This window comes from Haemaphysalis longicornis, unplaced genomic scaffold, assembly GCF_048455015.1.
Source record: "Haemaphysalis longicornis isolate Haplotype H1 unplaced genomic scaffold, Haemaphysalis longicornis Haplotype H1 scaffold_1, whole genome shotgun sequence".
Classification (NCBI taxonomy): Eukaryota; Metazoa; Arthropoda; class Arachnida; order Ixodida; family Ixodidae; genus Haemaphysalis; species Haemaphysalis longicornis.
In genome coordinates this window covers 230,559,147-230,570,918 of record NW_027526203.1, presented here as the reverse complement: position 1 = coordinate 230,570,918, position 11,772 = coordinate 230,559,147, and the positions used below count along the sequence as shown (strand labels likewise).

At 51.9% G+C, this 11,772-nt stretch overlaps 1 pseudogene; it reads right to left on the bottom strand.

Moving 5' to 3' along the window:
• Nucleotides 1-1,128: 1,128 nt before the first annotated feature.
• The window catches only part of LOC144158117 (uncharacterized), a 54,549-nt pseudogene continuing 43,905 nt past the window's right edge, over nt 1,129-11,772 (bottom strand).

Genomic DNA, 11,772 nt, shown 5'->3' with positions numbered 1-11,772 from the left:
GAAGCGAACAATGATCCCGGCTTCAGATCCCGGTCTCGATGGAAGCCTGTGTACAGCGTCTACGTCATTTCCAGAGAGCGGAGGCAGATTTACGGTTGTGGCTACTTTATTAAGTTTGGCAATTAAATCTTCATTGTCGGATTTCGGAATTCCACGCACCTCAATGTTTTGTTTACGACTACGCCATTAGAGGTCATTCAGCGATGACTTGATGCTGTCAACATCGTCTTTAGCCCGACCTCTCTCTCGAGCACAGAGACGCGTTTTTTAGATCATTTATTTCCTTGTCGTGAACTGCCTGCTTGTTTAGAATGTCATCGTACTTTTTTGACATCATTTCTATGGAAACCATCACCTCGTCAACCTGAGTGGGCAAGCAGGATAAGGCGTCAAGCCTACGCACTATCTCAGCCAGACTAGAACTCAGATCTGCGTCTGGGACGGCCTTCCCAGCGCCTTTCGTTTTGGAGGCACGGCAATTCAGGCACCGCCACGACCTTCGTGTAGATTCTCCTTTCCCTTTAAAAGTCGCTTCTGAGCAACCCGAACAGGTTCCCAGATGGTAGGCGTACTCACAGTGTGAGCATTTCAGGAAGCGGCCGTCAGTTGGCAGGCACTCATCGCAGGTCGGACATATATTTTCCGGGGTAGGCATAGTTAGATACAAAGATAGGCAAAACACGGCCACAAACACAGCACAGGGAATCGCACGGCAACAGGGCTATTGGGCGGCTGCGGCGGCAGCAAAGATAACACTGCTTAGGAGATTAAGAAAAAGCACCAACCTGTAAGTTCAAGCAAGAAGAATTAGGGGGGCGTCTATTCGCCACCGCCGCCACCGCCCAAGTGCCGAGCTCCCATTTCGGCCACCGGGAGGAACACAGCGAAAGCGCGACGGGATGACGTCACAATGACGATTCCTTGAAGGAAGGGCGGGTGTTCCCTGCTGGTAGTCTGGAATTGCGTCGAAGCCAATGCGAAAACACGCTGATGAAAACGCTGAACAGTTCACACGGCTTAGGCAGGGCGGTTAAAGCCGCGGACAGGGTTGGCGGGGCAGGTGGAAACTGCAAAGTAGAACGGGGGTCACCAACCTGTAAGTTGAAGCAAGAAGATTTAGGGGGGCGTCTATTCGCCACCGCCGCCACCGCCCAAGTGCCGAGATCCCATTTCGGCCACCAGGAGGAACACAGCGAAAGCGCGACGGGATGACGTCACAATGACGATTCCTTGAAGGAAGGGTGGCTGTTCCCTGCTGGCAGTCTGTAAGTTGAAGCAAGAAGAATTAGGGGGGCGTCTATTCGCCACCGCCGCCACCGCCCAAGTGAGAGTCCACTGCGTCACGCATCCGTTCTAAAAACATCGCATGTTCTGAAAATTTTGTTCGGAACGTTGATATTAACAAATGTAGCCAGGTTGCTGGACAAAAGATCACCCTGAAGAAATTTGTTAAGAAAGATGACGTCTGCTTGCATTCGTCGGCACTAAGAGGAGGAATATTTTGCAAGAAAGACAAGCTGCCGACCCTTCCGTTCCGGTCACTGTTAGACTTGCAGATTCCATTCTAAACAATCCATCCGCATTCAAGAAAGAGGTAAACATAGAGCTAAATACAACTTTAGGAACCAAGGTGGACTTCGAAACTGTATAGAATATCTGCAAACAGCCCCGAGGCAACAAAGAGAGCACCGAGTAATATGCGTAACGTGGGAAGAAAAAGACAAGGAACAATCGAGAAGTACATCTGAGTTCCAAGTCTCGAATTTCGGTCCCCCTGGGCAGTACTGTACTTACAATCTTGGAGCAATACAGCAACTGTAGCTTTTTTTTTCAGTATAGGAGGCAACTTTCGTCTATGATGGGTTCCAAACAGGGTGTTTTTTGGTTCAGCACTCATGGAAAGACAAGATTTCAGCATGGACCAATTTACAGTCCCGAACCCTACGCTCTTCTAGTGGCGGATCCAACGCATAGGTGGGAATCAACGTAACACGACGCTTTATCGTGATGTCGTTTGTTTCATCTTCGTCCTCGTATGTTTTCGCCATATTACTTTTCACTACAAACATGAACGAACTAGCTCAACGAGTTCTGCCAACGAAGCTTTCATCGTGGCATACCTGAGTTGTCGTGAACTTGTGTGAGAAATATGTGGTGAGTGCTATTGTGCTTGGCGAAGCTACTGATTTCTCAAAGCGGTGAGCTGTGGAAAGTGCGTCGAGAAATGCGAGATGTACAGAGAAACTGGAAACGTCACAATCTCCCTTCCGAAAATTCTCTCTGGGATTTTATTTTCACGTTTCGCTACTCTTTCTCGGGCACGATACGGGGAGGGAGGCTAGCCTTATCTGGTATAACTGGGCCGGCGTCGGAACAGCACGCGACAAAAAAACACCGACATAACAGCATGACGTCTGTACAAACAAAATTCTCTCTGGGATTTTATTTTCACGTTTCGCTACTCTTTCTCGGGATAGAGAGAATAAAACTTTATTTATTTGCCAGTTGGAGTTCCTAGGCGTCTGCCAGAAACCCCTGGGCTCTGGCAGCGTCCCCGCACGGGGCACCTTGATCAATCTTGGTGACGGTGTTGGCGACACCACGGACCCCGAGCCCCCATACTCACGCTGTAACCGACCGTAGTAATGAGTTTTAAGGTGAAGGGTAGAAACCTCTAACGGTGGCCGTCGGAGCTTGGGTCAAGCTCCGGCCGATGGGCTCCCTGCCTGTCTACCAGGCACAGAGCTCCGGGACCTCTTTGACTGCCAGGGTAACGTCAAAGGAGAAAGTACCCCCGTCTCCCTGCTTTTATACATGCTGTATAGTATTTTCTCAACCCACCCCCCCTGCCCTCCAATGATCGGCCTCCCAAAAGAGGCCGCACCGAAGTACTTGCTAAATAGAAGGCAGAACATTTCTATAAACATCTTGTAGTCCATTCCACAGGGGACACCCCTGTTGGCAAGAAGTCAGTCATTCTTTTGGACAAATGCATTGAGTCTGTTGTAGGCTCAGACTATGATTCTAAGAAGCTTTCATCCGGTGACCTACTTGTTCAAGTAAAAAGAAAAAATCAAAGCGAAACCTCCTGAAAGAGACCACGTTGGCTGACCTGTCTGGTACTGTGACTCCACATAGAACCCTCAACTCCTCTCAAGGTGTAATCTCAGAAAAGGAATTACAGTCTGAGACAGAGGTGGAGCTTCTTCAGGCGCTTCAACCTCAAGGAGTAACTTCTGTCAAACGAATTGTAATCCGTAGAGCAAATGAAGAAATCCCAACAAAGCATCTTGTCCTAACATTTGATTTCACAACCCCACCCGAAAAAGTCAAAGTGGGCTTCCTAAGCTGCAATGTACGACCATATGTCCCTAATCCCAGGCGATGCTTTAAATGCCAACGATACGGCCATATAACTCTATCATGTCGAGGAAAGCTGACTTGTCCTAAATGTTCAGAGTCTGACCATTCGTCGGATGACTGTCGAAACAGCACAGTGAAATGCCCGAATTGCAGTGGCCCACACGCTGCTTATTCGCGAACCTGCCCAAAATTCAAAGCACAAAAAGAAATTCTACAAATGAAAGTAACAGAAAACATCACCTTTTCTCAGGCACGCCAAAAGCACATGTAGAAACTTTCAATGAAGACAAAGATGAAGCTCGCACCGAGCTCAGCACGACGCATATATGAAGACGACGAAGACGACTAGGCGAGGCGACAAGACGACTGTGCATTGAACGGTTCTCTGTTTATAGTCTAAAAACATCTGCTTTTTATCGACGACGGCCTCCTCCCTTGCCTCCCTGGACGTTATTCCACAGCACAAGCTGCTTTCGGCCACACCTTATGCAGACGCTGCCCGCCGGGGGCTGGGGCGGCGTTTGGTCAGCACAGCGACACAGTGCAGCCTTGCTGCAGATGTGTTGCTGTCCCAGCCCCCAGCAGAGCAGCCACCTGCTGCCTCTCAACACCAGTAGAGGCTGCGGGGGCCCCGTCTCTTGCCGGACTGCCTTCGGTAGTCCAGCGGTGTCAGGAATCGCCCAGTGTGACGACTCCAGCGAATGTGGCGATTGTGATCGCCGCTGGGAGCTCTGCCGCTCTCACTGTTTCCTCTCCACCGGCCCTAGGGACACCTGAGGACACGGAGATGGAGACGGGACGGCCCACAGCAGCGCCCATCCAAGCTACACCGCCTGCTCCGGCTGCGGCGCAGGCAAAGAACACCTGAAAGGGTACCAAGTCAAGGGGCCCAGTCCGCTGGGCACCCCCTTGCCTTCAGATAACGACATGGACGTCGAGCCCTTCCGGCTTTCATCGCAGCGGAAGGAAGGAGCTGCGATGTCCAGGTCAGTAGAGAAAGCCAGAAAACCCCTTCCAAGAGTCCAAGCCCCGAAAGACCCTACATAAATAGTCACACTCCAGTAGCTCCGAACACATAATAATGGGAAGAGAAAATATTGTTCAATGAAACTTCAGAGGCCTTCTGAATAATTTTGACGATGTATACGAAATACTGCATGCTTTTCAGCCAAGTGTAATGTGTGTTCAGGAAACACATTTGAATTTGAAACACACAAATTTCTTGAACAGTTACCTAGTATATAGAAAGGACATGGATGGCTGCACGCACTTTTCTAGGGGTGTGGCCATAATCGCCCGGAAATCCCTAGCATGGCACCCTGTCACTCTGAACACTGTCCTTCAGGCTGTGGAAATTAGAACAATAATATTTAATAGGTTGATAACGGTATGCTCCATATACATTCCTCCTGATGTTGCACTTTCAAGCTCTGACTTCGAGGCGCTGGTTGACCAGCTGCCCGAACCATACATCGTTACAGGCGACCTTAATGCTCACAACTCTCTTTGGGGCTCTTCTCGCACGGATGCCCGAGGTCGCCTGATAGAGAAATTCCTTACATCTTCAGAAGCATGCCTTTTCAAGAATGAACAGCCTACATACCATAACGTAGGACACAACACATACTCATATCTTGACTTGGCGATTGGCTCCGCAGTTCTCTTTCCTCTTCTCGAGTGGGGTGTGGGCACTGACCCTTATGGCAGTGACCACTTCCCCACCTCATTAACATATATAGGTAAAGGCCCATGCAGTCCGTCTTCCCAAAACAGGTTCAATGAAGCAAGAGCTAACTGGAATACATTTGCAGAGACATCCAAACTACACCACACATCCATTGGACACCTACACGTTGAAGAAGCTACCCTACTCCTCACAGCGCACATCCTCGACGCCGCTGAAAGGTCCATTCCGACCGCCTCTGGTGCCCCGCGCAACCAGAGGAGGCAGTGGTGGAATGTGACCTGAAGGCGAGCGCGAGAGGCCCAGAACAAGGCGTGGGGTATCCTCCGTCGGTGCCCCACGTCGAGTAGCGTCATTTTCTTCAAACGGGTCAAGGCGTTCGAAAAACGCGTGCGCCATGAGGCAAAACGAGAGAGTTGGCGTACATTCATAACATCAATTAACTCCTACGCAGACACACGAAAAGTATGGACACGTATACGCAAACTCGAAGGACAACAGACACACAGCCTGCCCCTGGTCTGTACAACAGGGGACACACTGGAAGACCAGGCTAACACACACGCACAACACTTCCAACACGTGTCCAGCTCAGCACACTACACAAACACTTTCATTAAACACAAAACATCTGTAGAAAAAAGTCCCTGCGTGATAACAACAAGTCGCACACTTCGTACAATTCTCCTTTTTCAATTCATGAGCTGAAGGCAGCCCTGAACACATGTAAGCCTTCAGCGCCAGGTGCAGACAAAATCACACACACCACGATACAACACCTTCACTCAGACACCATTGAAACACTTCTACATCTATACAATAACATATGGCTTTCGGGGCACATTCCTCGCTCTTGGAGGGAGGCCATAGTAGTAGCTTTCCTGAAAGAAGGGAAGGACCCTTCCTCTCCTGCCAGTTACCGACCCATTGCTTTGACAAGCTGCCTGTGCAAGCTCCTCGAGAAGATGATAAATTGTAGGCTCGTGTACTTTCTTGAGTACAATGGCCTTCTCGAGAGCTGCCAGGCAGGCTTCCGGGCAGGGCGATCCACAAACGATCAATTAGTTGCACTGGAATCTTGCGTTAAGGATGCCTTTATACACAAACAGTACTGCATGACCGTATTTTTTGATATCGAGAAAGCTTATGATACGGCATGGCGTTATGGTATTCTTGCAGACCTAAAATCCTATGGTGTAACAGGTAACATGCTGAATACTCTTTCCAGTTACCTGTCTGAACGAACATTTCGTGTCACAGTCGGTTCGGCACTTTCAAACGTTCACGTGCAGGAGAATGGCGTGCCTCAAGGTGGCGTATTAAGCTGCACCTTGTTTATAGTTAAGATGAACGCTCTCCGAAAGGCACTGCCGCCAACCATATCCTGCTTGATGTATGTAGATGACGTTCAAATATCTTTCAAATCATGTAACATATCCATTTGTGAACGTCAGGTCCAGCTTGGGGTAAACAAACTTTCCCGCTGGGCCTATGAAAATGGATTTAAACTTAATCCTTCTAAAAGTACCTCCGTTGTATTCTCAAAAAGGCGGTGCATTCTGCCCGATCCCGACGTAGAACTCTGTGGGAATTGTGGCTGCCCGCGATCCCGACCTGTACGCGGCAGCGCTCGAAGGGGCCGCGCGGCTTGCGCGTGATTGCGCAACAAGACGGCAAGAATAGTGGGGTTCGCTTGCGCGTCGCGAGATGGCGCCACCTGCGTGCTTAGGAGCGAAGGGCTCGGAGTCGCTTCGACGGGGAGGAGGCTGCGGAGAGCGAGGACTTGGGCTCAGGCCTCTCAAGCTTGGACGTTCCCTGGTTTCTCTATAGGCGGCGTAAAAATCGACGCCCCACGTGAAAAACCTACAGCGCAGTTTTCGACCATCAAGTCTACCAGACGGCACAACCGATAGGTTACTTTTGGTAGAGAATACAAAACATTCATTTCGTGGGACCAGTCCCCGCGCGCTCACCCCAGCCCCCACGGACCTTTCCCGCATTGAGCGACTTATTTACGATATGGGCGAACACATTAATGGCCGTCTCAACAGCCTTGACAAACGCCTTCAAGCCCTCGAGGACAGCACGCGCATTATTAAAGCACGCAAAAAGCTTAAGATCCGTCAGTTGCCCCCGGAATCAGAAGACACATGCTCGACCATCCCATCCGATCAAGAGGAGTACGAAAGTGCGCTTGATACCGAACAACAACCCACCACCTCCGCCCAAGCTACAGCTCGACTATGATCCCACCTAAATCTCCGGCTCTCACTATCTGGCAATGGAACTGTCGTTCCTACCGCAACAAACGCCCCTCCTTATTAGCATACGCCCAACAACATTCCCCAGATATTATAGCCCTGCATGAAGTAGACGCGGCGCCAATCACCCTTCAGGGTTACAAATATCACCAGACTGAACCCGCCTCCCGCACCGCCATCCTCATTCGTGCTGCGCACGCGGTACAGACCCATTCCTTACCGACGGACCTTGACTGCACCTTTGTGGAACTTTTACCTCCGAAGAAAACGCAACCAAGCTTATACATACTAAATATCTACAGCACCCCCCGACAACCCCTTCATGGCATCCAAGTCCTACTACAAACACTACGGCAACGGACCCGTGGCCACCGACTTATTCTTCTTGGTGATTTTAATGCCCCCCACACGGCGTGGGGATACCGCTACGACACTCCTAAGGGCCAACGTCTTTTTCATGCCCTCCAACAACAGCATTTTCACCTGTGCAATATACCAGGTCTCCCCACCTGTATTGGCACAAGCGTTACCAGGGACACTACTCCAGACCTCACGCTGACTCACAACGTCCCGCATGCAGTATGCTCCCGCCACGACGAAACCCTGGGCAGTGACCATCACATCATTCAACTCACGATATCGCACTACCGCCCCAAATCCCCCTCAATTGGCACGGCCCGCATCACTAATTGGAAAGAGTTCCGTAAACAAACACCGGCTCAGAAAATTGATTGCATCGACACATGGACAACTAAATTACTGGACCTCTGTCGGCAACACACTACCACTGTCAACCTAACGCAAGAATCCCCTGCGGCAGACTCTCACCTCCTCCACATATGGGAAGCTCGCCGCAGCCTCACCAAACGGTGGAGGCGCAATCGCACTAACCGTAAGCTTAGGATCCGCATTGCAAAGCTGACGGAAGAGGCAGAGAACTACGCTCGCCAGCTCAGCCGGCAGAACTGGGCAGAATTCTGTGTGAGACTTCAGGGTACCTTGGGCACCCGCCGTACCTGGCACCTGCTCCGCTCCCTTATGGGCAAGACGGAAACGAAGGCTACCACACACCATCACATCAGGCGCCTCATCCACTCCTACCCCGGTACGGAAGACCAGCTGCTGAGTAGTCTGAAGCAGTCCCTCCAGGAAGACCCCACGCAACCCCCAGCCCGCTACCCGCCCTACAAGGGACCCCCTAATCCCTCTCTCGACGCCCCATTGACGCTGCAGGAGCTGGAAGCTGCACTCCTGAAGCTCACACGAAACACCACCCCAGGCAATGACCAAATTCCCAACAAGCTTCTCCGGAACCTTGATCACGGAGAAATTGACCATCTTTTAGATTACTATAACCACCATTGGGCTGCTGGCACTCTCCCCCAGCAGTGGCGGCATGCGGACATTACGCTGGTCCCTAAACCAAACAAACCCTTTACCACCGCAAACCTTCGTCCCATCTCCCTCACGTCCTGTGTTGGCAAGCTTTTAGAACACATGGTTCTTAACCGCCTCACTCCTTACATCGAGGACAATGGTTACCTCCACACTACCATGTTTGGATTCCGCCCGCACCTTTCTACTCAGGACATACTCTTACAAATCAAAGCGGACATCATCGATCACCTCACCACCTCGAGCAAGAAGTCTATCCTTGCCCTTGACATTAAAGGCGCATTCGATAACGTCACACACGAGGCCATACTCAAGGGACTAGTAACCAGAAACTGCGGTCCGCGAATGCACGCCTATTTCACTGCATTTCTCCAAAACCGCACGGCCACCGTCTGCCTCGGGCATCTCCGATCCACGACTTTCACTCTCCGCTCCAGAGGGACACCGCAAGGATCAGTGGTGTCTCCGCTACTATTCAACCTAGCGATGCGAGAGTTGCCACCATTACTTAGCGCAATCCCTACGGTCAATCATGCTCTGTATGCTGACGACCTTACACTGTGGGTGGCACAGGGCTCCACCGGCCGGCAGCAGGATTCGCTCCAAGCTGCTATTGATGTCATTCAGGAGTACCTGCAGGAGAGGGGCCTCAAATGCGCCCCAGAAAAGTCTGCGCTCATCACACTGTGCGCTCGCACGTACAAGAAACACACTGACCCAATTCCAAATCCTGACCTCTTCATCGACAACCACCCAGTACCCAATGTCGCCTCACTAAGAATACTAGGACTAAACATCTCTAAGAACGGTAGTGGGTCTAGCACCATCCCCCAACTCCAGCGGACGCTCACTCAACTCACTCAACTAGTCCTCCGTGTTGCCCACCGTTGGTTCGGCCTTCAAGAACACGATGCGGTTCGCAACAACAACAACAACAACAACGAACATTTATTAAAAGGGATGGCTCCAGGCCACACGGGGAAGAGGAGGGAGGGGAGATGAATACCTCAATAGTGTCCCAACATGTAGGAGTCCAGAACGAACCGCCAAAGTGCGGATAAAGTCTGTTTGATGCGGCCCTTCGGACGGATCCAGTCCTCGTAAGAGAGTACCCAGGCAGGCCGATGGTTCTCACGTGGCCCTACGAGACCTATGCAGTCCCATACAAGGTGATGGATGGTTGGCTTCAGTGACTGCCCACATGCGTAGCAGGCGTACGAAGGGTCGGATGGTGATGCCACCGCAGATGAAAGGTCTTCGGAAGCTGCTGCCGTGGAATTGCCGCTCCTCATTGTTCTATTTGAGGCGTGCCTCCACCTGGCCACAACGTCATCTGTTAAAGCGTATCCGGAGCGCGCACGGTTCAGGAATACATGTGCAGCGCGGCTAAGCCCAGGAGGCACTGGGTCCGGGTTGATGGGCACTGTTGAAAGGATCTCCTGTCGGCGGCGTTGTTTGCGGCAGCGGCGTTCGCCATCGGGATCAAAGCAGAACTCCTCAGTGAGGGAGCCGTCAAGCTGCGGGCGGAAATTTCGACAAGCCTCGCTCGCCAGCTGATGGGCCCACTCACTACCGAGGGCTCTTGCGTGCCCGGGTGTCAGGCGAACGGTCACGGTAATGCCAGTGCGCAGTCGCAACGTTGCACAGGAACGTTTAATGTTATGAGCGACTGAGTGCCGTCTGGGTGGTCCAATGAGATAACGTAAAGCCTCTGCGCTGTCCGTAAATATGCTGACGTTTCGGTACGTTTGGGGATCAGCTGCCAGTAGGCGTACAGCCAGCTGGACCCCCTCGTCGATGGCGCGAAGCTCCAGCGCTGTGGCGGTAGGTGGTATAGTCATCTTGAAGGTGCGGGTTGTGTCTACGGCCGGTACACGTGCAACGGCGGCGAGGGACGCCGTTTGTAAATGGCGCCGCCACAAAGCAGCCACGAAGACAGAAAGTGTTGATGAGTCTTCTGTGTTCAAGGGAGGGGCGCTGACCGAAGGAACATGTCTGTGCAATGGGTAAGTTCCTTGGTGACGTGGAGTGGGTGGTGGCCGTTGCTCAGTAATGAGCTCATCCTCCCAAGGTGGAATGTGCTTATGTATGGTTGGCACAGACGTGTCGAAATTCTCACCGGCATGGCATAGTGAGCGGCGGCCCTGATGAGTGAAATTGCGACGGTCTTTCGAAAATTTTGCCGAATCGAAGTACCCAGCGTCCCCAAACTGGAATTTTGCCTAATTGGTTACAATTGCCGCACTGGGCGGCCGAATGCCTGAATGATGCGGTTCGCATCATTCAGGCATTACTGACCAGCCGCCTTACGGGACTGACCAGCTGTACAGGACCCCTTACCTGGCCATCAAACCTGCGGAGCGAGACAAGCTCAACGTGATCATTCGCCAGGCTTATAAGACCGCGCTCGCCCTTCCGCCCACTACATCCACCCGCAAGTTGCTCCAATTAGGAATCCACAATACCTGGGAAGAACTTCTTGAAGCGCACAAGCTGTCACAGCAACGACGCCTTCTCCTTACATATACGGGGCGCTGCACTCTTCAACGCTTGGGTTATGCCACTCCCCCAGCCGACGACTGCCCGGTTGGCATACCGCCTGATATCCGGAATCGAATCATGGTGGCTCCTGTCCCCAGAAATATGCATCCGGAATACAACGTCGCCCGCCGAGCTACTCGTGTGGCCGCGTTGCACCGGCTACATTCCACTAGCCCCATCACTCGGTACACGGACGTAAGGTCCCTAAAATTACGTTCAGGGACCTTACACGGACGCTGCCCGCTACTCCACCCAGCGAGCTTTCGCCGTTGCCGTTGTCGACCACCGCTTTCAACAACTTTCGGCAGCCACTATCCGCACCACCACTGCCACAACGGCCGAAGAAGCAGCCATTGCGCTAGCAGCGACTACAGCCAAAGACTACGTCACCGTACTTAATGACTCGCAAGAGGCATGCCGCCGATATCTTCGCGGCCGAATTACTCACACAGCTCTCCGCATCCTTCAGGCTAATCACGAACTACCCGACATCCAACTCATCTGGGCACCCGGCCACGCTGACCTCCC